This window comes from Vombatus ursinus, unplaced genomic scaffold (assembly GCF_900497805.2).
Source record: "Vombatus ursinus unplaced genomic scaffold, bare-nosed wombat genome assembly UNPS02014847.1, whole genome shotgun sequence".
NCBI lineage: Eukaryota > Metazoa > Chordata > Mammalia > Diprotodontia > Vombatidae > Vombatus > Vombatus ursinus.
Genome location: NW_020954625.1, coordinates 1,776,321 through 1,799,526, shown reverse-complemented (window position 1 = coordinate 1,799,526; position 23,206 = coordinate 1,776,321). Strand labels below are relative to the sequence as shown.

At 36.8% G+C, this 23,206-nt stretch overlaps 1 protein-coding gene and 1 pseudogene across 1 annotated transcript in view; both read left to right on the top strand.

The window, feature by feature from the left end:
* ETFA (electron transfer flavoprotein subunit alpha) overlaps positions 1–23,206 on the top strand; it is an 85,787-nt gene that overhangs the window by 3,132 nt on the left and 59,449 nt on the right. The window lies entirely within an intron of this gene.
* On the top strand, positions 10,822–12,641 carry LOC114026921 (annotated as a pseudogene).

The following is a 23,206-nucleotide window of genomic DNA, read 5'->3' as shown; positions in this document are numbered from 1 at the left end:
GTGTGTGTGTGTGTGTGTGTGTGTGTGTGTGTGTGTGTGTGTGTGTGGCAGTAGGGTTAAATCACTTACCCAGGGTCGCACAGCTAGTAAGTGTCAAGTGTCTGAGGCTGGATTTGAACTCAGGTCCTCCTGACTCCAGGGCTGGTGTTCTATCCACTTTGCCACCTAGCCTACCCCTAACACCTCTGTCCAGTGACACTGGTCTCCTGGCTTTTTCATAAATAAGACACTCCATCTCTCAGTCTGGGCATTTTCTCTGGCTGTCTCCTTTGCCTGGAACACTCCCCCATCCTCTCTGACTGCTGACCTCCTTGGCTTCCTTTAAGTCCCAACTAAAATCCCATCTTTTACTGGAAGCCTTCCCCACTCCTTATTCTAATGTCTCCCTCTATTAATTACTTCCTATTTATGCTGTGTTTATGGTTTGCTTTGTGTATATTTATTTGCTTATTGACTCCATTAAATTGTAAACCCCATGGCAGCAGGAACTGTCTTTTGCCTCTTTTTTGTACCCCCACTGCCTAGTGTAGTGCCTGGCATATGGTAAGTGCTTAATAAATGTTTATTGCTTGATCCTATGCTGAGAATTAGTGGTAAAGCGAGGACTTGACCTAAGGTTCAAAGTCTCCTGCTCCTGTTGTAGTGCTCTTTCTATATTGTCTGAGTGTTGTAAGTAATCCTCACAAAGCCTGACTTGGTGACGTGTTATCTAAAGATGGAAATTTCAAATGGGCTATGGTAAGGTTCCAGAGGAATTTGCCCTTGATTTATTTTTAAATTTGGAAGTCACACAAAGAGACTCAGTCTCCAACTAGTCGTCAAAGGCCTGTGCATGATGAAATAAATATGAATTAGAAGTGTATGAGGAAAGTAATAACTGCCAAAATGGGAAAACAAAACAGGTCAGAAGTCAAGACCTATTCCCCTGCCCCCACCATCTTACAGTTAAAAAAATATTATCCTGCCTCCTGCCCTAAGGACAATTGGAAGATTCATGGTGGGTATGAGCAGACTGCAGAATGTTTAACAACAAGGAATCTGTGTAACAGTGTAAAAGGCATGGGAAGGGAAGTGTCTTACTTAGGAAAAGTGAGAGTTAACCCAAGTTGGACCTTGGAATCCCCAAGGTAGTAAAATCCTACCTGCCATCCTTGGTGAAGGTTTTATGGGAAAACATTGCTAAGAACTCTGCAGGAGAAAGTGAGCAGTTGTTGTCCATTGAGGAAATGCCTGAAGACAGTTGATCTCAAACCCCTGTCCTTTAAATTGTTTCAATCCATTTTACCCTGAATGTAAACATGGGAAACTTGAGGTGACTTTGTTTTCCAGAAAGATTAAGATTAGAAACTGGGCTTCAAAGTTTACCTTTAATATTCTGTTCTGGTCAGAGCAGAGAATATTCAATTCTGAGTGCTACATTTTAGGAGGCGCGTTGACAAGGTACAGTGTGTCCTCTGAGAGTAAGGGAATCGGACGTGAGAATTGTCCTGCTAGGGTCAGGTGAAGGAACTTCCTGTTATTTAGCCTGGAGAAGAGAGTAATTGGAGTGATTCGATTGCTATCTTTAACTATTTGAACGGTGACTTGTGGAACCAGGGTCAGGCTTGTTCCCTTGGTTTGGTCCAGGATTAGAACTAGAAGCAGTCAGAGGAAGCTGCAGAGAAACCTTCTGAACAGGAAAGGGGCTCTCTTGTTGCAGGTCTTTATAGAGGTCTGTATTGGCAAACTTGTAGGAGGTCGTAGAAGGGGTTCTGCCTCAGTTACCGACTGAACTGCATGACCTCGAAGGTCCTTTTCCACCTCGAGAGTCTGGGGAATGGAAGAAGTGAATGTGTAGATTGCTCCAAAGATGGCAAGAGAGGTCCAGTTCTCATCCTGGCTCAAGATGTGGCCATATTCCACCTGTTAATTAACATAGACGTCATTTTATCTCTCCATTGAAGAATGAGAGAACAAAAGTGAAAGAAACAGAAAAGAAGCTGGGCTCAGTGATTGTTACTTTTGCAGTGTCTCTAATCTGAATGGGGAACTGTTGGACCCGAGGGGAAGAGAGCTAAGAAAGGTCTTTGTGGAGGCCCTGAAGCAGGCTTTCGAGGTCATTAGAATCTGCCTCTAGGGCAGAGGTTTACTTGAAGGGATGTTTTGTCAGAAGCTGTGGAAGGTACTGCAGAGAAAACCGAAGGTTGGTCAGAGCCAGCAGCTGGACATTGATGGATAGAATTGATATCTGTAATCCATAACTTTTGTTTTAATCTCTTTGGAAAGGAGAATTGGAGATAATTGGGAGGGGGGAGGTTTCTAGGTAGAAATTTATTGTATGAGGTGCATGGTGGTAAAAATGATGCTGGCTGCCAAGGTCTCTATTTAGAGACTTCCCTGTTTTTGAGATGAAGTCAATTGAGCATGTTTATAATGTTGGAATCGATGTCATGAAGACATTTTCATCTGGATTTCTCGTCACAATGAAAATCTGCCATGTTTTATACTAAAAAGGTAAAAGATTAAGTTATTTAAGCATAGTAGAATGAATTATGGAACTTTAGAGACAGTTATTTCAACCCCTTTCATTTTATGGATGAGAAGTATAAGGCCCAGACACTTGTGACTTGCCTGAGGTCACGTTGCTAGTTAGTGCTAGGCAGAGTTTGGACTAGTCCATTCTAGTTTCTCCTGCTATATTCAGTTGCATTATTGTAATGATGTAATGAACATTTTGTTAGGTTATTAAAGCAGGAAAAAGTGACTTTTAAAAATTATTTTGGGTAGAACTTAAGGGAGAAAAAAGTGACTAGCATGCCTAAAGATGACTGTTTTTTCCCCCTGAGGTTAAGGGCAATGACAAAGGAGACAATATGTCTATCTTTTCCTTTGTGTCCCTCTTCAGTCCTTTCAGAGTTCCTTAAAGAGGATAGAAATGCCTTTTCATCTAGCTATTCTGCCAGACCTCCAAAGTAGAGCTTCCAAAATTATCGACTGAGAAGAGGCTAGAAGGTTTTCTTACCACTCTAGATGATGGGGGCTAGGATGTTTGAAGAGAGACCAAAAGGAAAATTAGTGGCCAATTATATGCACTCTCAAAATTCTATTTATAGCTAAAGTTTCTGGGTTTTTTTTTTTTTTGGTCATTTCTAGAGATCCAAGAGACAAAATATATAGATTTTTTTTCTTTAAAATTGAGCATCCTGATCAACTCTGATAGACTTAGCTCTACTCAGCAATACAGTGATTTAAGACAATTCCAAAAGACTGACGATGGAAAATGCTATCCACATCCAGAGAAAGAACTATGGAATCTGAATGTAGATTGAAGCAGACTATTTTCACTTTTGTTTGTTTTTTGTTTTTTTCTTTCTCGTGGTTTTTTCCTTTTCTAATTCTTCTTTCATAACATGACTAATGTGGAAATATGTTTTGCATGATTGATTGTACATGTATAATCTATATCAGATTGCTTGCTGTCTTGGGGGGAGGGGAGGGAGAAAAATATGGAACTCAAAATCTTATAAAAATAAAAAAGAGTATTGAAAACTATCTTCACATGTAATTGGAAAAGATAAAATACTATTAAGTGGGAAAAAATAAACCACATCATAGGAAACTAAAAAAAATTTTTTTTTTTAAAATTGAGCATTCCCACATCATTTCCCTTGCTTAGTAGAGACATTTGTCCTTTTCCCTTGCCTGACTTTGCCATGTGGTTACGTCTGTGTATCTCTTCTTATTTCATAGTGCTGTGGGGCTCGAAGTGACCTTAGAAACCATTGAGCCCAATCATATGATTTCATAGAGAAGGAAATTGAGGCCCAGTGGTCACGTGACTTGCTCAACTTCAACTAATTAGGGGTAGAGCTGAAGTCTTCTGATTTTACTTCAACTCAGCAAGCATTTATTAAATGCTTGCTATGTTCCTGTCACTGTGTTAAATGCTGGGGATGCAAAGAAAGGCAAAAAAGTCCCTGTTCTTAAGGAGCTTACAGTTTAATGTGGGGAGACAGCATGCATCATAAAACTGTGTACAGATATATAGGGAGTAAATTGGAGATGATTTTTGAGGTCAGCACTTTTTCAGCCCCATCATCCTAGTTCTACAACTTGCTAATAATGGGACCACGTGCAAGTGACTTAACATCCTTCTCTGTAAAACGAAGGAGTCAGACTAGATGCTCTTTCTTAAGAGATTTGGTCAGACTTGGGCTAAAGGATACTCAGCTCTGGCAGCTGCAGCTGTGTGGATGATGGATTGGAGGGGGAGAGCCTTGAGTCAGAGACAGGTGCAATACAGTCAAGAGGCAGTGAGGGTCTGTACCAGGCTGGTGGCTCTGTGAGTAGCAAGAAGGGCACAGATGCAAGAAATAGAGGTGGAAATGCCTTCTCGAAAGGGCATTCTACATTTGAAAGGCCCTGTCAGCCCTGATATTTGAGTCCTTCTCTGATATTTTGTGATTCTAGGATGCCTGCCCAAGAAGAAATGTCCTCAGTCATCTCTGTTAAATACTTAGAAGATCAGTGTGGTCCCCACAGCTCACGGAAACTTATTCATTCATTTTATATGGCAAACATTCATAAAAAGATGTTTTTGCATGTTCTTTCAATAAATGGGTAATAAGTGAAAGGCATTGAGTAAACCATAGTGATGATAACTGACATTTATTTAGTACTTTAAAGTTTGCAAAACACTTTATGTGATCTTTTTTTGATCCTTATAACGTGAAAAGTAAGTGGCACAGATACTTGGTGTTCTCATTTTACTGATAAGCAACTGAGGCTGTTGAGTGACTTGCCTAGAGTCATAAAACTAATAAGTATCTTAGGTGGAATTTGAACCCAGATCTCTGACTCTTAAGTCTAACACTATATTTGATATACCAAGCTGCCTCTGAAAAGTGATTGAGTTTGGGTTCATGCCTTCAAGTGGCTCAAAATCCAGTAAAGCTACCTGATTTTTCTAAGTGTATAAGGCTAGTATGTAATTGGAAAAAACAAAAGAATACAGCATAATGTAGTAGAAAGAGCACTGGGTTGGGAAATAGACCTGGGTTCTAGTCACTCCTCTGCCATTTGCTGACGAGGAAATATTTTCATCTTAAAAGGGTGATTTTCTTTTTCTTTCTTTTTTTCTTTTTGTGAGGCATCTGGGGTTAAGTGATTTGCCCAGAGTCACACAGCTAGTAAGTGTTATGTGTTTGAGGTCGGATTTGAACTCAGGTCCTTCTGATTCCAGGGCCAGTGCTCTATCCACTTCGCCACCTAGCTGCCCCTTAAAAGGATGATTTTGAGCTTTATTATCTCTGTGGTTTCTCTCAGTTCTGTCATTCTAAGATACTAATAACGTTTTAAAAATAACACTTTTTTTGGATAAAAATGTTTGATTAAAAACTTCATGCCCTTCAATAAATACAAACCTTCTGACAAAGAGGCAAAAAAAGAGTGTAATAAGGTCATAAACTTCCATCATTTAAAGTTCAATGAAAATATGCAAATTAACAGTAAGAAAGCGATATCCACTTACTTTCCTTTGTTATTTCTATTCTTTTTTCCTTTTTTTTTGCTCAGACGTCTTCTAGACTGACCCTCCTCTGCTGCTGCAGAACAGCAGTGTGACAGTGACCTAGTCCTAGAACTGGGGGTGGGGGGGTGTCGAGTGGTGTCGGGTTGGTGTTGGGTTGGTGTTGGGATTTGTTCTGTGAAGTTTGGATTTAATCAAAGGCCTGAGCTTGAGAACATAGGGGGCCACATGTGGCTTCGAGGCTGAAGGTTCCCTCCCCCTGTCCTAGAGAGTTTGCTGCCTGAGGGAGGCCCTTTGTGATTATGACTTAGCCATGGTCACAGCCAGCATGTGCCAGAGACAGAATTTGAACCTAGGTCTACCTACCATATTGCTGCCTGTCATTTTTTTGGTGGATCAATAGTATCTTACTGTGTTTTATATTCTAGTCTGTTCAACTATTCTGTAATCATTGACCATTTGAGTTGTTTCCAAATTTTTGCTTTTACAAATGATATTGGTAAAAATATTTTTGTACAAATAGATCCCCTTTTTTCCATTGATAACATCTTTATTGTGTAGTCTCCATAATAAGATCAAAAGATATGAACATTTTTGTAACTTGTAAAAATCCATTTTTCTTCATAAAGAGAACTACACCAGAAATATAGTTAACATGCTTGATATTTCTAAGATTCTTCTTTCTGTAAAGCCAATTAATAGTTTGTATGAAGCTCTTGGATGTTTTTTAAGCATGACGTGACAATAAACATGACAATGGTAAATATATTTTTCATGATTTTTAATGGAGTCTGATTTAGGTATCTTTTTCCAAAGAGCAGCCACATGCAAGCCTTCTTAGCCAATTTGATTTTTGTTCACATTATTCCACAGTCTTCTATAGAGAATGAGTTGAACTTCTTCTAGTCAGTGATTCACAGTTTTTGAGTATGAGGACCCCTTTTTAATGTCAGAATAATTTTGGAGACCCCTATGTCATTGTAGTTATACTATTAATGTTTTTGATTGAGAGAATGTATGACTGGATGTAGTCCCTTTGAAATAATTCTGCAGCCCCCAGGTTGAGAACTACTCTGTCTTTTAGTATTTCATGCATACTAGTAAAACATTTGGACTTTCTAACTATTGTTCTCACACATCTAGCCTGCTTTCTTTTCCGTGCATACATGTCTTTGTTGCCTTTGTTCTGCTCTTTGCAAGCAAGTCATTTTTGATAGTATTGATAGAGTATACTTATACATGGAATGAATCTTTCATTTTCCTCTGATCTCCTGTAATTTTGATTCTTTTGAAATATTATTTTGCCACACTTTGCAATCATATAGCATGACCAGGAGAATGTCAATGTTTCACAGCAGGGACCAGCTTACGATCATTGTAGGCATGCGATTCCCAAATGCTGTTTGGCCCACTTTTCTGTTCCTGTTCAGTGTTGGGCTCTGTTTATTAGTACATCTGCAGTAATTGTTCTGGGTACGTGTACTGATGAATTCACTTAGTGGGTGCAGGCTGACTGACTGTATGGGTCATTTTGGCAATGCTTATCCTTCATTTACTTAGTTTTGTGTTGATTTTTTTTTGGGTGCATGTAACTCTCATCGAGGAGGCTCCAAGCATATTAACATCTGGAGAACTTTACCATTGGTGGACAGGGAGTTCCTGTGTTCTTTCAGGGCTCTTTCTTTGATCATCTTAATTAACTTCATGAGACCTGCCTTCTCTGTTGGAGGAGAGTCCTTAAGGCACTGGTTTGTCCTACCAAATTCAAGGCTTTTTTTGTAGTTAACAAAAATAATGTCTTGAATTCTCTATATTTATTGGCCAAATTTATTATTATAAAGATGCATCCTGTAGTACACATCATTTATAAGAGCTAATAGCTATAAATGACATTTTTTATGTTCTCTGTGTGTTGGAGGGATGCCTTTGTAGTACTCTTTAAGTTATTGAGAAAATTGCTTTTAGCCATTTAAACTTTGGTTTTGCAAAAATTTTTGTGTAGGTACTCTGGATAATGAAGAAGTAAAAATATAGGTAGTACAATTTAGATGAGATGATAAATTTTTAGGGAGTCTGTTTTTCTTGTTTTTAAATATCCTATTAATATTAGTGTGTTCTTATTGCAAACTCATTATTTTGTTTTTATTTAATAAAATACATTTCTTTTTAAAAATTGCAGGGGGTTAATCTGTAACAGTGGCGGTGGCACCAAAAATGGCAGTGGCAACAGGAACAGTCAGTACTCGGGGATGGTAAGAGGTTTGAACAAGTGGTCAGAAATAGATTACTGGGCACCACTGGGATACCACTTTAGTGTAGGACCAGGAACCATTTGGCAACTCCATTGCTTATTAACTGATGCTTGTGGTGACAAGGGAACAGGGGCTCTATCTAAGTATGGGTTGTAGTTCTAAGATGAAGAAAAGTTGCAGTTGTGAGGGAGCAGAGGCCCCATCTGGAAAAGGACTAGAGTGCAAACCAGAAAACAGTGATAAGATCTCTCCCCAGATCATACCACTTTGGAAGGCCTAAAAATTTATAGCACCCTCACCACCCACTCCCCTCCACACCTAGCTGAGAAAGCAGCAGGGCCTGAAAATAAGCAGACCAGGCCAGTCATCCTTTCCACCCCCAGAAGTGAGGGGAGCCCAACTCTTAGAAAAGTTCAAAGTCAAGAAATAGGTTTGAAAAATGAGCAAACAATAACAACAAAAAAGAACCTGACCATAAAAAGTTCTTTGGTGACAGGTAAACCGAAGACACAGACTGAGAAGCATCTATAAGCAAAGCCTCAAAGGAAAATACAGATTGGACACAAGCCCAACAAGAATTTCTAGAAGAGCCCCCAAAAAGCAAAATAAAAAAAAAGATTTTAGAAATCAAATACAAGCAATAGAAGAAAAATTGGGAAAAAAAACGAGAGCAATGAAAGAAAATTATGAAAAGAGAACAGCTTGGTAAAACAGGCACAACAATTACTGAAGAAAATAGCTCCTTAAAAAGAATGAGAATTGTTTGATGCTGAGTGAAGTGAGCAGAACCAGGAGAACGTTGTACACAGTAACAGCCACATTGAGCGATGACTGACTTTGACAGACTTAACCCCTATCAGCAATACAAGGATCTAAGACTGCTTTAAAAGCCTCATGATTGGAAAATGCTATCCACATTCCGAAGAAAGAATTGTAGACTTTGAATGCAGATCGAAGCATATTGTTTGCTATTTTTTTTTTCTTCTGTTGTGTTTTATTTCCTCTTTCTGGTGGTTCCTCCTGTTCTAATTCTTACATCATCACTAATGTGAAAATATGTTTAATAGGAATGTGAATGTATAGCCTATAACAGATTGCATGCCATCTTGGGGAGGGAGGGGGAGAAAAATTTAAAACTCCGAAGCTTATGGAAGTGATTGTTGATAAATCAAAATAAATTAAAAAAATGAAACACACAAAAGAATGAGAATTAATGAAATGGTAAAAGAGATAGCAAACCTCACAGAAGAAAATAATTCCTCAAAAATCAGAATTAAGTGGAAACTAATGACTCCTTGAGAAATCAAGATAAAACAAAAGTCAAAACCAAAAAGAAGAAGGAGATGAGGAAGAGGTAGTGGTAGTGGTAGTGAAATATCTCATAGGATAAGCAATTCACCTGGAAAATAGATCAAGAAGAGGTAATTCTAGAATTATCAGACTCCCTGAAAGCCATGATCAAAAAAAGAGCCTAGACATCCTGTTTCAAGAAATTGTTGAGGAAAACTGGTCAGATATCATAGAACAAGAGGGCAAAGTAGAAATTGAATGAATCCACCTATCCTCTCTTGAAAGAGATTCCCCAAATGAAAATGCCCAGGAATATTATAGTCAAATTCAAGAGCTTCTCCTTTTCAAGGAGAAAATACAGTAAACAGCCACAAAGAATTCAAATCCCATGGAACCACAGTCAGGTTCACATAAGATTTAGTGGCTACCATGATAAAGGAGTGGAGGGCTTGGAATGGTATTCTGGGAAATAAAGTTAGGATTTACAACCAGGAATCACCTACCTAGAAAGATGGTATAATCCTACAAGAGAAAAGTGGATAGTTAATGAAATAGAAGACTTTCAAACATTCTTGATGAAAAAACCAGAGCTTAATAGGAAATTTGATATTCAAACATAATATTTAAGAAAAGCATAAAAAGTAAACATGAAAGAGAAACCATAAGGGACTTAATAAGATTAAACTGTTTATAGTCCTATGTGGCAAGATGATAACGTAACTCCTTAGAACTTTATCATTAGGGCAGTTAGGAGGAGTCTACTTAAAGGGTACAGATGTGAGTCCATGTTGGGAGGATCTCAAAATAAATAATGGAAGGGTGAGAAGGAGGGATGCACTGGGAGAACAGAGAAGAGAGGAAAAATGGGGAAAATCATCTCACATGAAAGGCCCATAAGGAAAAAATTTTGTAATGGAGGGGCAGATGGCAGGGGGAGTGGGCAGCACTTGAATCTCATATCTGAATTGGTTATAAGAGGGAAAAGTGTACATACACACACTGAAATTTATCTTAGCCAACAGAGAAGTTGGAGGGGAAGATGGTAAGAGGGAGGGTAGATTATGGGAAGCAGTGATTAAAAATTAAACAGATTTTCAAGGAAGGGACAGGGTGAAAAAAAGCACAAATAGAAGAGAATAGGTTGAAGGGAAAAAAATATATATGTATATATATGTGTGTGTATATATATATATGTATATATATACGCACACACATACATATATATTTAGCTGTTTTAACTGTGAGAATGTGATTGAGGCTAACACCCATAAAATGGAAGTGGATAGCAGAATGGATTAGAAACCACAATTCAGCAATATGTTTATAAGAGATACACCTGAAACAGATACACAGAGTTAAAGTAAGGAGCTGAAGTAGAATCTATTATGCTTCAGCTGAAGTAAAAAAAGGCAGGGGTAGCAATCAATGTCTCAGACAAAAGCAAAATTAAGAAATTATCTGAGAAACTACGTTTTGTTAGAAGATAGCACAGTCAAGTAATATCAGTACTCAACATGTATGCATCAAATGTAATAGCATTTAAACTCCTGAAGGAAAAGTTAATTGAATCATGGGAGGAAATAGTATAATAGTGGGGGACCTTTTAGACCTAGATAAATCTAGGCATAAAATAAATGAGAAAGTTGTTGAGGTGAATAGGATTTTAGAAAAGTTAGATGTGATAGATCTCTGAAGAATATTGAATGGGAATAGAAAAGAGTATACCTTTTTTCTCAGCAGTACATGGTAACTTCACAAAAATTGACCGTGTATTAGGGCATAAAAACCTTACACATGCAGAAAAGCAGAAATATTAAATGCATACTTTTTGAACCATAGTGCTATAAGAATTACATTCAATAAAGGGCCTTGAAAAGAGCTTAAAAATTAACTGGAAGCTAAGTAATTTAATACTAAAGAATGAGTTGGTTGCTGCCCACTTTTTCTGCTTTACTTGTTTCAGTCAGTAGGAGGTGGCGAGTCAAGCCGCAGGCCTTCCCTAGTGGCAAGTTCTAGGGAAGACACTAATGAATGGGTTTGGCATTGGGATGGTGCCCTAAGACCAGCAGCCATGAAAGCCTTGATTAGATTGATATGCCTCTGGATGTCATCAAGTTGAGTAAAAAGGAAGAAAGAAAGCAGAGTTTTCCAAAATTGAATAGAAAACTTAAATATATTGGTGCCTGGCAGTGCAGGATGAGAGAAACCAATTAGGGCCTATAACAGCAGACTGGTTTTGGTTTAAAAAAAAAATCATTTGAGCCATAGAAGAAGAATGGGCCCTGGAAAAAGACGTTCTTCTGCAGTTATCACTGACCTGGTAGCTCAGGAAGCAGATGGGGTTTGTAAAGGAATCGCTGCTAAGTGACAGGAATATGTGGTGACATTAGCTAATGTTAAAAGGGAGACAGTCTTCAGGGGCAAAATGAAATGTAGAGGAAACCAATTCCAGTTCTCAGGAGGCCTGACTGGTTAAGCAGAAGGAATGATCCAGTGAATTTCACAAGGAGTGGGACTAAATTAAATCGGCAAAAAGACACATGCTACAAGCTTTCATTTCAGAAGACACCCAAAGGTTCAGGCCCAGGTGCACTCAGGACAACTCTCAGACAAACCAGGGGCAGAGAGGACTCATCATTAATGGTGGACTTCTATCACAGATGGAGGGATTCTGACTGTGTCCATCAATCCGTCCGGAGCAGTTCATCCTCGAGCAGCTCAGAGACTGATTTAACTTATGCTCCTGCACCATCATTTCTGATGAAAAGGGATCACCCTGAAGAGAAGATTTCTAAAGGAATTCCCTTGTAATTTGACATAAACACTGTTGGAAAACACTGGGATGACAGAGTGTTTTGGAATCCTGGAGGAACAAAGAATTGCTTTCATTCAGAACAAAGGAAGCCGATTTGTGACGGGGATAGATCTTCTGTCAAAGGGACATTGATCGACAACTACTTGTTTGAAAAGTTGAGTTGACAGAAGAAAGTGTGCCCTAGAAGTTCAATGAAACTTTGTTTCAATACTCAAAAAATCTAAATAAGTCTAACTGCTTTTACTTGGGAATAGTTTTTTTTTTTTTTAAATAACATATGAAGTTATCCCCTGAGATAACTCCGGGGAAATCTTGATCTATTCTTAAAGGAATCTTTTTGATCTGACAGAAAATTCTACATGGACTTAATTGGACGATAAAGGGGTAGTATTCTATGGTTCTTTATGTAGTGTATGTGCAGCAGACCTGTAGAAGTTAATTGTTTTTGTGATAGTGATATTTGATATTTTTTATTTCTTCTACCCATTCAGATTGCTTAGGCATGTTCATTGTAAATCTCTTTTCTAAGAGATATGAGTCTATATCTGTCTGTTTCTGATTGGCATTTGATGTGGAATGAATTTCATCAACAAGGTTACAGAAAATTCCATCAAGAAATTCAGAATTTCAGTGTTTGTATGTGTGTACCTGAAACTTAATATTTTTCTCCTCAGTCAAGGTTTTTTTAGGCAATGGGTCCATAAACAGAAGGCAGATTTCCCCTTTTGCTTTTTTAGAATGGTAAGCCTGTAGTGCCTATTTCAGCGAGAGATTTGACTCTAGGCATTAGTCTCATTGTGTTTAAAGGTCGTAAATTCATGTTTGCATGATTACCTATAATGACCGTGGTGGGGGGGGGGGAGAATATCTACTGTAGAAATCTCAGTTTTTAAGTTTTTATCACATGAAGGAAATGAAAAGGGAAATGGATCAAGAAATTGCTAGTCAAAGAGATAGATGATGAGAGTTGAAGCTTCATGTATAGGAGTCATAGGTATTGTCTAAACTCACAACAGGCCTGAGACCTGTACCCGTGACCAGATGTTCAAATCATAGTATAAAATATTTGGCATAAATTGAATCTACTTTGTTAGAAATCTCAGTAGTAAAATTGATCCTTAAAGTGCTGAGCTCCCCCATCTAGGATGTTAATTACATCATTAAACATACTGGAAAAAAACATTGAAATGACCCTTTAAAAGAACAGCTTTGTAAACTTGAACTTGTCAAATAGAAAAAAAGAAGATACTAATAGGGGGTGACTTATAAACTTGTTTTATGCTCGTGATCAACTTCATGTTAATGGAGGGATGTCCAAACACAGAGAGAAATGGTAATTCTGTTTGGGTTTTGGGGGGTTTGTTGTGCCAAGAACATGCCTTAGATAGCCATGTACCATGAGTGGTATAATGCCAAAACACAGAGGAGCAATTCATCTACAGGTCTTACAATTTTGAAACCTGATTTTTTTGATGTACCATGTCATTAAAAGTAAAATGGGTAGGGAGTTTAGATCACGTTAAGACTTTATTTTCATATAAAATATTTTTTTCCCTCTTTCCCATCTCCTCAGTTTATCCCCCCCCCCCCCCCCCCGATTTTTTCTTTGGTCTCTTAAGAAGGTAGTGGTAGAAAGCTGTCAGTGCCATTTGTATGCATATACCAAAGAAGTCAGTCTGGATGAACATAACTTCTGGTTTATATTCAGGAAGAATTATAGAAAGTCACCCAAAGAATCCAGAAGTAATTTAAAATTGCTCTTAGGGCTTTCATGCTTCTAATAATGCTTTTAACCAGGGACCCATTTCAAATCATTTTCATAGATACAATGCTAATAAGAATAATCGGTTTTAAACCGAGAGGGTTCAGGTTGAGATGATGTTAAAAAAAAAAAAAAAGGAAAGAAAGAAAGAAAGAACCAGAACCTGAGTACAAGTTCACTAGCATAATCTTTTGTGGAAAAGTTTGAAAGAAAGTAAAAATTATTTTTGTTTTCCTATTGCATTAGTCTTGGAAAGGATTCTACAGAAGTAATAGAGGTGATAATTTTATTTTGAAGTCTGCTTATTTGATATTGACATTAAGTACATCAAGCAACAGGACTGGTTTTGGTTTCTCAAGCTTTTTGTCTTAATGTTTTCAAAATATTATTCAACCTAAAGTTTTCTTTTTGAAAATACCAATTTTGCTACAACTAAGTCGAAATTCTTGAATATTGACTTTTAGCGAACATAAAAATGGTTAGTTTTGTTAAGGGGAAAAAAGCCCCTCTGTTGGAGTTTAGCTAATTAGTATTAGTCATCCTGTTTTATTGTATACAATTTCCATGTTCCAGCATGCAACATAAAATTCTTTTTGTATCAAGATCAATGCAAAACATTGATGCAGTGCATCATGAAAAGAAAGTTTGTATTTAGTGAGAAGGTGCTTTACATTGTATCTTTTGGTATTTTGGGAAAAGCTATTACATTTGGAACTGTTCTGAAGCTATTAATTTTTAAAAAAATGTTGCAGGTTTAAAAAAAATGAGTGGGTCAAAGAACAAATAATAGAAACAGTTTTATTAAAAATAATGGAAATGAGACAAAATATCATTTTGTGGGATGCAGCCCAAGCAGTACTTAGGGGAAATATTCTGTCTAAATGCTTACATCCATAAAAGCAGATCCTTTGGCCATGTTATTAAATAAACTAGAAAAAGAACAAAATCCCCCAATTAAATGCCAAAATAAAAATCATGAAAATCAAAGCAGAGATTAATAAAACTGAAAATAAAAAAACAAACAACAAAATGAAAAACTGTTAACTGACAAATAAAACTGGGAGCTGTTTTTTGAAAAAAATTGATAAACTATTAATTTATTAAATTAAAAAAAAGAAAACCAAATTATGTGTCAAAAATGAAAAAGTGAATGCATCACCAATGATGACAAAATTAAAGCAATTATTAGGAGGTGATTTGCCCAATTATGTGTTAGTAAAACTGACAGTCTAAATGAAATGGATATTTACAAAAACATAAAACTGTTTAGATTATCAGAAGAGGAAATAGAATATTTGAATAGCCCTATCTTAGAAAGAGAAATCAAATAAGCCATAAATGAGTTCCCTAAGAAAAATTGGATGGATTTATAATCAGCTTGTGCCAAACGTTTAAAGAACAACTCCAATACTGTATAAACTATTGAAAAAATAGGTAAAGGAGGCTTATCAATTTTTTTCTATGATACAAATGTAGTTTTCATACCAAAAACAAGGAAAGAACATTTTGGGTCAATTTCTCTAATGAAGTTGATGCAAAAAATTTAAAATACTAGAAAGATTGCAATATATCACAAAAATTATATACTAACCAGGTTGTATTTATACCTGGAATGCAAAGCTGTTTCGGTAATAGGAAAACTGTTGGTGTAATTGATCATAATCAATAATAAATTCTACAAAAATCATTATATCAATAGATATAGAAAGATTTTGATGAAATACAACACCCATTCCTATATGGAGCTTTTTTAAAGTATATATTATCTGTCTAAAACTGAGAGCAAGAATTATCTTTAATGGGGACAGATTATAAGCCTTTCACATAAGATCGAGGGTGAAGAAAGGATGCTCATCATCATCATTCAATATTGTACTAAAATGATAACTACAGCAATAAAACAAGAAAAATTGAAGGAATAAGAAAAGGTGCTGAGGAAACCATTTACCTTTTTTGGCAAGGGAATTAGGGTTAAGTGACTTGCCTAGGGTCACACAACTAGCAAGTGTCAAGTGTTTGGTCTGAGATCAGATTTGAACTCAGGTCTTCCTGACTCCAGGGCTGGTGCTCTATCCACTGCGCCACATAGCTGTTCCTACAACAATTTCCTTTTTGCAGATGATACATTAGATAAGAGTGCTGGCCCTTGAGTCAGGAGGGCTTGATTTCAAATCTAACCTCGGACACTTATTACCTGTGTGACCCTGGGCAAGTCACTTAACCCTGATAACCTCAATTTTCTCATTTGTGAAATGAATTGGAGAAGAAAATGGCAAACCACTCTGGTATCTTTGCCAGGAAAATCCCAAATAGGGTCACAAAGAGTCAAACTAATCAACAGAACAACAACAGATCTGTGATGGTATACTTAGAGAACCCTAGAGAATCAATTAAAAAACTAGTAGAAACAAATCAACTTTAGCAAAGTTGCAAGATATAAAATAAACCCATACAAATCACCAGTGTTTCCATATTTTAACAACAAAATCCAGCAGGAAGAGATAGAGATTCCATTTGAAATAACTGAAGATAGAGAGTATAAATACTTGAGAGTCTGCCTGCCAAGACATACATGAACTATATGAATATGCTTTAAAAATGCTTTTCACACAAAGACAGATCTAAACAATTGAAGAAAAATTAATTGCTTATGAGTAGGCTGAGACAATATAATAAAGATGCCATTAAATTAATTTACTTATTCAGTGCCATGCCAAACTACGAAAGAATTCTGTTATGGAGCTAGAAAAAAATTACAAAATTCATCTGGAAGGTGAGATCAATAATATTAAGGAAATCAATGAAAAAAAAAGTGAAAGAAGATAGCTTAGCAGTACCAGATTTCAAACTATTGCAAAAGGGTGATCATTAAAACAATCTGGTGCTGGCTAAGAAATGGAGTGGTGGATCAATGGAATAGATTAGGTACTTAATATATAGTGGGTAAGTGACCACAGCTGTCTAGTGTTTGATAAATTCAAAGATCCTAGCTATTGAGGCAAGAACTCACTATTTGGCAAAAACTGCTGGGAAACCTGGAAAGCAGTTTGGCAGAAACTACTCTTAGATTAGTATCTCACATCATATATTAAGATAAAGTCAAAATTGGTACATGATTTAGACATAAAGGATAACACAAGCAGGGTAGAAGAACATGGAAAAATGTACGTGTCAGATCTATGGATAGGGAAAGAGTTCGTGAACAAACAAGATAGGGTCGGGATGTAAAATGGATAATTTTAATTATATAAAATTAAAAGCCTTTTGCACAAACAAAACCAATAAAGCCAAAATTAGAGGAAAACAGGAAACTAGGAGGAAAATTTTTTACCAAGTTTCTCTAATAAAAGCCTCATTTCTCAAATGTATAGGGAACTGAGCCAAATATATAAAAATGAGTCATTCCCCAGTTGACAAATCGTCAAAGGATATAAACAGGCAGTTTTCAGAAGAAATCAAAACTATCATATAGAAAAATGCCGTTACTAATAATTAGAGAAATACAAATTAAAACAATTCCGAGGTACTACTTTTTACTCATTGGATTGGCTAATGTGACAGAAAAGGAAAATGATAAATTGTGAAAGCTAGGCAGAAAAATAGAGACACTAATTCACTGTTGTTAGAGAAGTGGATTGATCTAACTATTCTGGAGAACAATTTGGAACTGGGCCCAAAGGGCTACAAAACTGTGCATACCCTTTGACCAAGTAATACCACTGGTAGGTCTGTATCCCAAAGAGATAAAAGGAAAAGGCCCCAAATGTATGAAAATATTTGTAGCAGCTCTTTTTATGGTGGCAAAGAATTGGAAACTTAGAGGATGCCCATCAATTTGGGGAATGGCTGAACAAGTTGTGGTTGGTGTATGATTGTGATGGAATGCCGTTATGCTTTAAGAAATGATGAAGATGGCTTCAGAAAAATCTGGGAAGACTCAAATGAAATGATGCAAAGTAAAGTGAACAGAACCAGGAGAACATTGTACACAGTAGTAGCAATATTGTAACAGTGATCAACTGTGAAAGACTTAACTACTCTGATCAATACAGTAATCCAAGACAATTCCAAAGGACTAATGATGAAAAATGCTGTCATCTTCCAGAGAGAACTGATGAACTCTGAGTGCAGATTAAAGCATTTTTTTCACTTTCTTTATTTTTCTTGCTCTTTTCCCCTTTTACAGCATGGCTAATGTGGACTTATGTTTTGCATGATTTCATGTATATAATGGGTACAGTATTTCTTGCCTTCTCAATGGGTGGGGGAGAAGCTGAAGGGAGGGAGAGAATTTGGAACTGAAAATTAAAAATAATTTAAAATTATGCTTCTGACTTTTTAAAAAATTAATTAGTTTTTAGTTTTCAACATTCACTTCCATGAGCTTTTGAGTTTAAAATTCCCCCCCCCTTCTCATCTCCCTCCCCAAGATGGCATGCAGTCTGATGTAGGCTCTACTTATACATTCCTATTAAACATATTTTCACATTAGTCATGTTTTAAAGAAGAATTAGAACCAATAGGAGGAACCACAAGAAAGAAGAAACAAAACAAAACAGAGGGGAAAAAAAGAGAAAAAAATAGCCTTCACATGTATTCAGACTCCATAGTTCTTTTTCTGGATATGGATAGCATTTTTCATCATGAGACTTTTGGAGATGTCTTAGATTATAGTTCTAACTATTAAAAATAATAAACGTAACATGATTTATTAACTTAATATACATAGTGGTTAGCCAACTTTGGAGTCAGGAAGACCTGTGTTCAGTTCCCTACTTTGACGCATAGTGGCTGTGTGATCCTTGGTAATGTATTTAATTGCTTATTGTCCCAAAAAACTCTATATGACTATAAGTTACAGAACAGTTGCCAATCAGCTTTGATAGAGGGAGTTTCTTTATTGCAATATCCTTTTGCCGGTGAAATTACAGGCTTGGATCATAAAACAAAAATCATAATATCATCAGTTTTCATAGAGCTCAAAGGGATCTTTGGGACCACTAAGCCAGTATCCTTAATTTACAGATGGAGAAACAGGCAGCAGGGGGCACAGTGGATAGAGGCTTGGAGTCAGAAATATCTAAGTTCAAACCAGGTGTCAGACACTTCCTACCTATGGGACCCTGAGCAAGTCACTGAACATCTACCTCAGTTTCCTTAGCTATAAAATGCAGATAATGATAGCATCTACCTCTTAGGGTTGTAAGGATCAAATGAAATAATAATTGTAATGTGATTAGCACAGTGCCTTGGCACATAGTAAGTACTTTGTAAATGCTAGCTATTATTAAGAGAGGTTAAATTGATTTGCTCAGAGTCTGATAGCTAATAAATGTCAGAACTGTGATTTGAATTCATGTCCTTCTGACTCTCAAGTCCAGTGATCTGTCCGTCATACCATGCTGCCTCTCAAATTAATCATCAACTGAAAAAAAATTAGCTAACATAGTATGTTAAAAGTTTATCAAGTACATTGCATCATATAGGTTATCTCACTTGATCTCCATAACAACCCTGGGAGGTAGGTGCTGTTATTACAATGCCCATTTTACAGATGAGTAAACAGGCTGAGCAAAGCTAAATGACTAATAAGTGCCCAGGAGCACACAGTAAATATCTGATTCAGGACTTAAAGTTGGGTCTTCATGACTCCAGATCTAGCACTCTGTCCGCTATACTCCCTAGTACAATGTATAGGAATAAAATAACAACCCCTAAGCACCATGGAGTATACTTTATCAGAGTAGGATTAACTAAGAAGTCTCTTGTTTCCTTCCAAATCTGTTTGGAGCTTTATTATTTTGGCTTTGCATTTCTGTAGTTGTCATCATATGTATGCCATTCAGGATCTGCTGATCAGTGCCATTTGTAGAATTCAGCTAAAAACAAGCCAAGTGAGTTATTGGCAAAGGAGCTATGAATATGTAACAACAAAATGAATTGCCTAAAGGATTATTTGTTTGAGATCACATGGAAGAAACAGGTATGACAAAAGATGTTGGACTCCCGACTGGGAACCTAATTCTTAATTCTATCACTGACTTGCTACAGAATCTCGGACATATCATTTGCTCTTTCTAGACCTTAGTTTCCTTGTTTATTGGAACTTTGCACTTAGAAATGGTAGTTATAACTTGAATCCTGGAAATTGGAAAAAGCAAAAAGAAAAAGTGTAATTATCCTAGAATAACTTAAAGAAATATTTATGAAGCACCTGATAAGTACAAGGTGATTTGCCACGTGTTGGGGATAATACAGCAAATGAAAAATGCAGAGATATGATTAGAATAGACCTTTATCATTTGGGGGAGTTGAGGAGGGAATGCTTCCAGGCCAGGCCATTTTATAGATGCAGTGGAATAGGCTGTGAAAGGAGATGACTGGAAATAAAGATTTTTCCAGTTAGTCAGTGTTGAGTTTTTCTGGAGGGTTCTGATATTCAACAGTGATTTGACCAAAAAAACAAAAACAAAACCCCAGGTAGCTGAGATCAGCTAACAATCAAACTGGTCAGTGAAATAGACCTCACCTCATACTGTGGATCCTTTGATTAGATTTGGTTCCTTTTATACTATTTTCGTGATATAAATTTACAGGAAAGATTTTAAGTATGGGAATGTATTTTAGTCACCTGTATTTTTAAGTTGGGGGTAAATGTCCAATTGCAAGTGTTCTTTTTGTATAGATATGGTTGGCATATCAAAAGGTGACTCTCAAATTCTGTTGTCCTCCACACACTTGTGTTCTTGGCAGAGGAGAGAAGGAGGACACATGCTTGCTATTGATTTTTGGTTTTATTATTTTGTAGTTTGACCGAAACTGATTCCTGAGCCTTGGAAAAAAAACAAATTGGGAACTATCTGTTTGTTGGCAAGTAGTATGATGATGGAGTTATTTAGCATTTGATGGTGGACAATATGCTTCTCTTATAACTGTGTCCCATTTTATATGTGAGATATTGTGAGGTTGTTAGAGTTTAATTGACTTGAGTTGGTAAGACTCCAAAGTGGGATTTTACCCAGGGTTCAGGTTCTCATTTCCTCTGTCTTTGGTACACTGTTTCTCAAATTAACATTTAAGTATCATGTGGCTGGCTGTTGATGTCAGTATGCCCAATGTGCATTTAGAATTTTTCCTGAAAGATCAAAATCCTGGCCCCACTTAGTCCTTGAAAAGTGAGCTCGGGTATGGGGTGACTGTACCCACCTAGGGCCTGTCTATGGTACAACTTTAAGAAGTTGATGACTCTTTGGAAGGGAAGGACTTTTTCCCAGGTCAATAGAGTAGCAATCCACAGACAAATAGAAAAGTGACAGATTCCCAAGCATTTTAGAGAATGGGAAAGGAAGATGAGACTAAGTAGGAGCCTGGAACCTGAATTTGACTTAATATACTTTTTGTGTATTCTAGTGACCCATTGGTATCTTATCTCTTCACTCTTTTGGGTGGGGCAAGGAATGGCTCTCCTCCAAACTTCTTTCCTCCAGTGGCTGCCCAGTGTTCAGCTGTCAGAAGGTGCTTAGTGAGTGTTTCATAAAGGAAGGAAGGAGTTTTACAGTGTTTTGGTCTAAAATGAGATTTTAGTAGGAGTGATGTTTACATGACTGTAGGCAAATATTAGATTCTGAGTTTCTAATATCCTCTGCCTTAGAAAATGTGAAAGATTGAAAGACTTTTGCTTCTATTCTTTACCCTTTGGCACCCCCCCCCCCCACTCAATTTGAATTACAATCCTTTGTTCATAAAATTTTTAGATCACTGACTCATAGGATTCACACTTGGAAGGGACCTTAGATATTAATACATTATCCTCATTTTACAGATGAGGAAACTGAGGCCCAGGGAGAAAAAGTTATTTGCCTAAGATACTGCTATTATTTAGTAATGATTGGTAATTGGCTTTTGGAATAGTAGGTTAGTTTTACATTTCCTGATTTTCTAGAGATGTTTCCAGAGTTGTTTTGATGATAATATTTTGGTACTTTATCTGTAATTTCAATTCATTTTGGTTTAGTTAAAAAATTGTAAGTGCTTCTCTCAGGAAATAATTTAATTTGTATATATTGTGTTATATTTTGAATTATTTATCTTTTTGATGGTCCTTATCCCCTTTCCCCATAATGCCTGGCACATATTAGGCACTTTATTTGAGGGTCCCACATTTTTGCTAGAAGACAGGTCAGATTCTTTCTCAGCCATATGTATTTTTTATGTCTTTTATATCATTTAGAGACTAAATTTAGAGCTGGAAGGAACCTCAGATCATCTAGTTCAGTACTTTAATTTTATAGACAAGGAAACTGAGGCCTGGAAAGTCGAAGTCACTTGCCCATCGTCACAGGTAGTAAATGGTAGAGCTGGATTTACATCCATGTTGTCTGCCTCTGAATTCAGTACTTCTGCCTACCATACTGTGAACCATCTTACTGACATGGCCATCACCATTGGTAACATGATGCAGCTTAATTTCTCTTGTCATGCTTCTTTCCATTGCCCTGTGAATCATTTTGTTATTTTAATTAATTTGATCTCTTGATGTTTCATGCTTTAGAACCACATAGCATCCCTGGGAAAATATTTTTACAAGAGATGACCTTTTGTGGCAGCATATAGTTTGGAATTATTGTAAGCATGGCAGAACTTCCCAGCCTCATCTCTTAACACTCAACGCTGGTCTCAACTCATTTTCTTGCAGTTTAAATATATTGATGGTTTATCATTTGACTACATGTTTGGGCATTCTGTACTTTTAAAAAATCTACTTTGTGTTTCTGATATGCCTGGTGAGACTTAAGTTCTTTTGGACTGCCATGGTTTTTATTGAGGGAACTTTGTGTAAGTTCCTTGACTTGATACTGTTGGTCCAGTGTTACCCGTATAAATAGCAGCATTTGGATAGTATGACTATTAATGTGAAATTATTTGATTGGACTTCATATAAAACCTCTTCTGTGATACTGGTAAATACCTTAGGCTCTGCCTCCTGGTTTACTTCACTTAATGTCAGTACTCAGTGGATCTTTGGAGAGTTCTCTTCAGTGTTTCACTGGCCACAAATGGGGGTCTTTTTTTTTTTATCATTCATCTTTTTTTTAAAATTTTTTTTAATTTTTAACATGCGTTTTTAAAACTTTGGGTTATAAATTTTCTCCCTTCCTCTCCACCCACCCTCATTGAAAAGGCAAGCATCTTGATATAGGTTATAGATGTGTAGTTATGCAAAACACTTCCATAGTAGTCCTGTTGTGAAAAACTAAGTATATTTCCCTTCATCCTATCCTACCCCCCATTTATTCTAGTCTCTCTTTTGACCCTGTCCCTTATCAGAAGTGTTTGCTTTTGATTATCCCCTCCCTCTCTTTCAACCACCTGCTCTCTTGTCCCCTTCCCACTTCATTTTCCTATAGAGTAGGATAGATTTCCATACCCCATTGTGCATGTTATTAGCTCTTTAAGCCAAATCCTATGAAAATAAGATTCACTCATTCCCTCTCACCTTCCCCCATTTCCCTTGCATTGTAAAATCCTTTTCTTGTTTGTTTCATGTGAGATATTTTACCTCATTCTACTTCTCCCTTTCT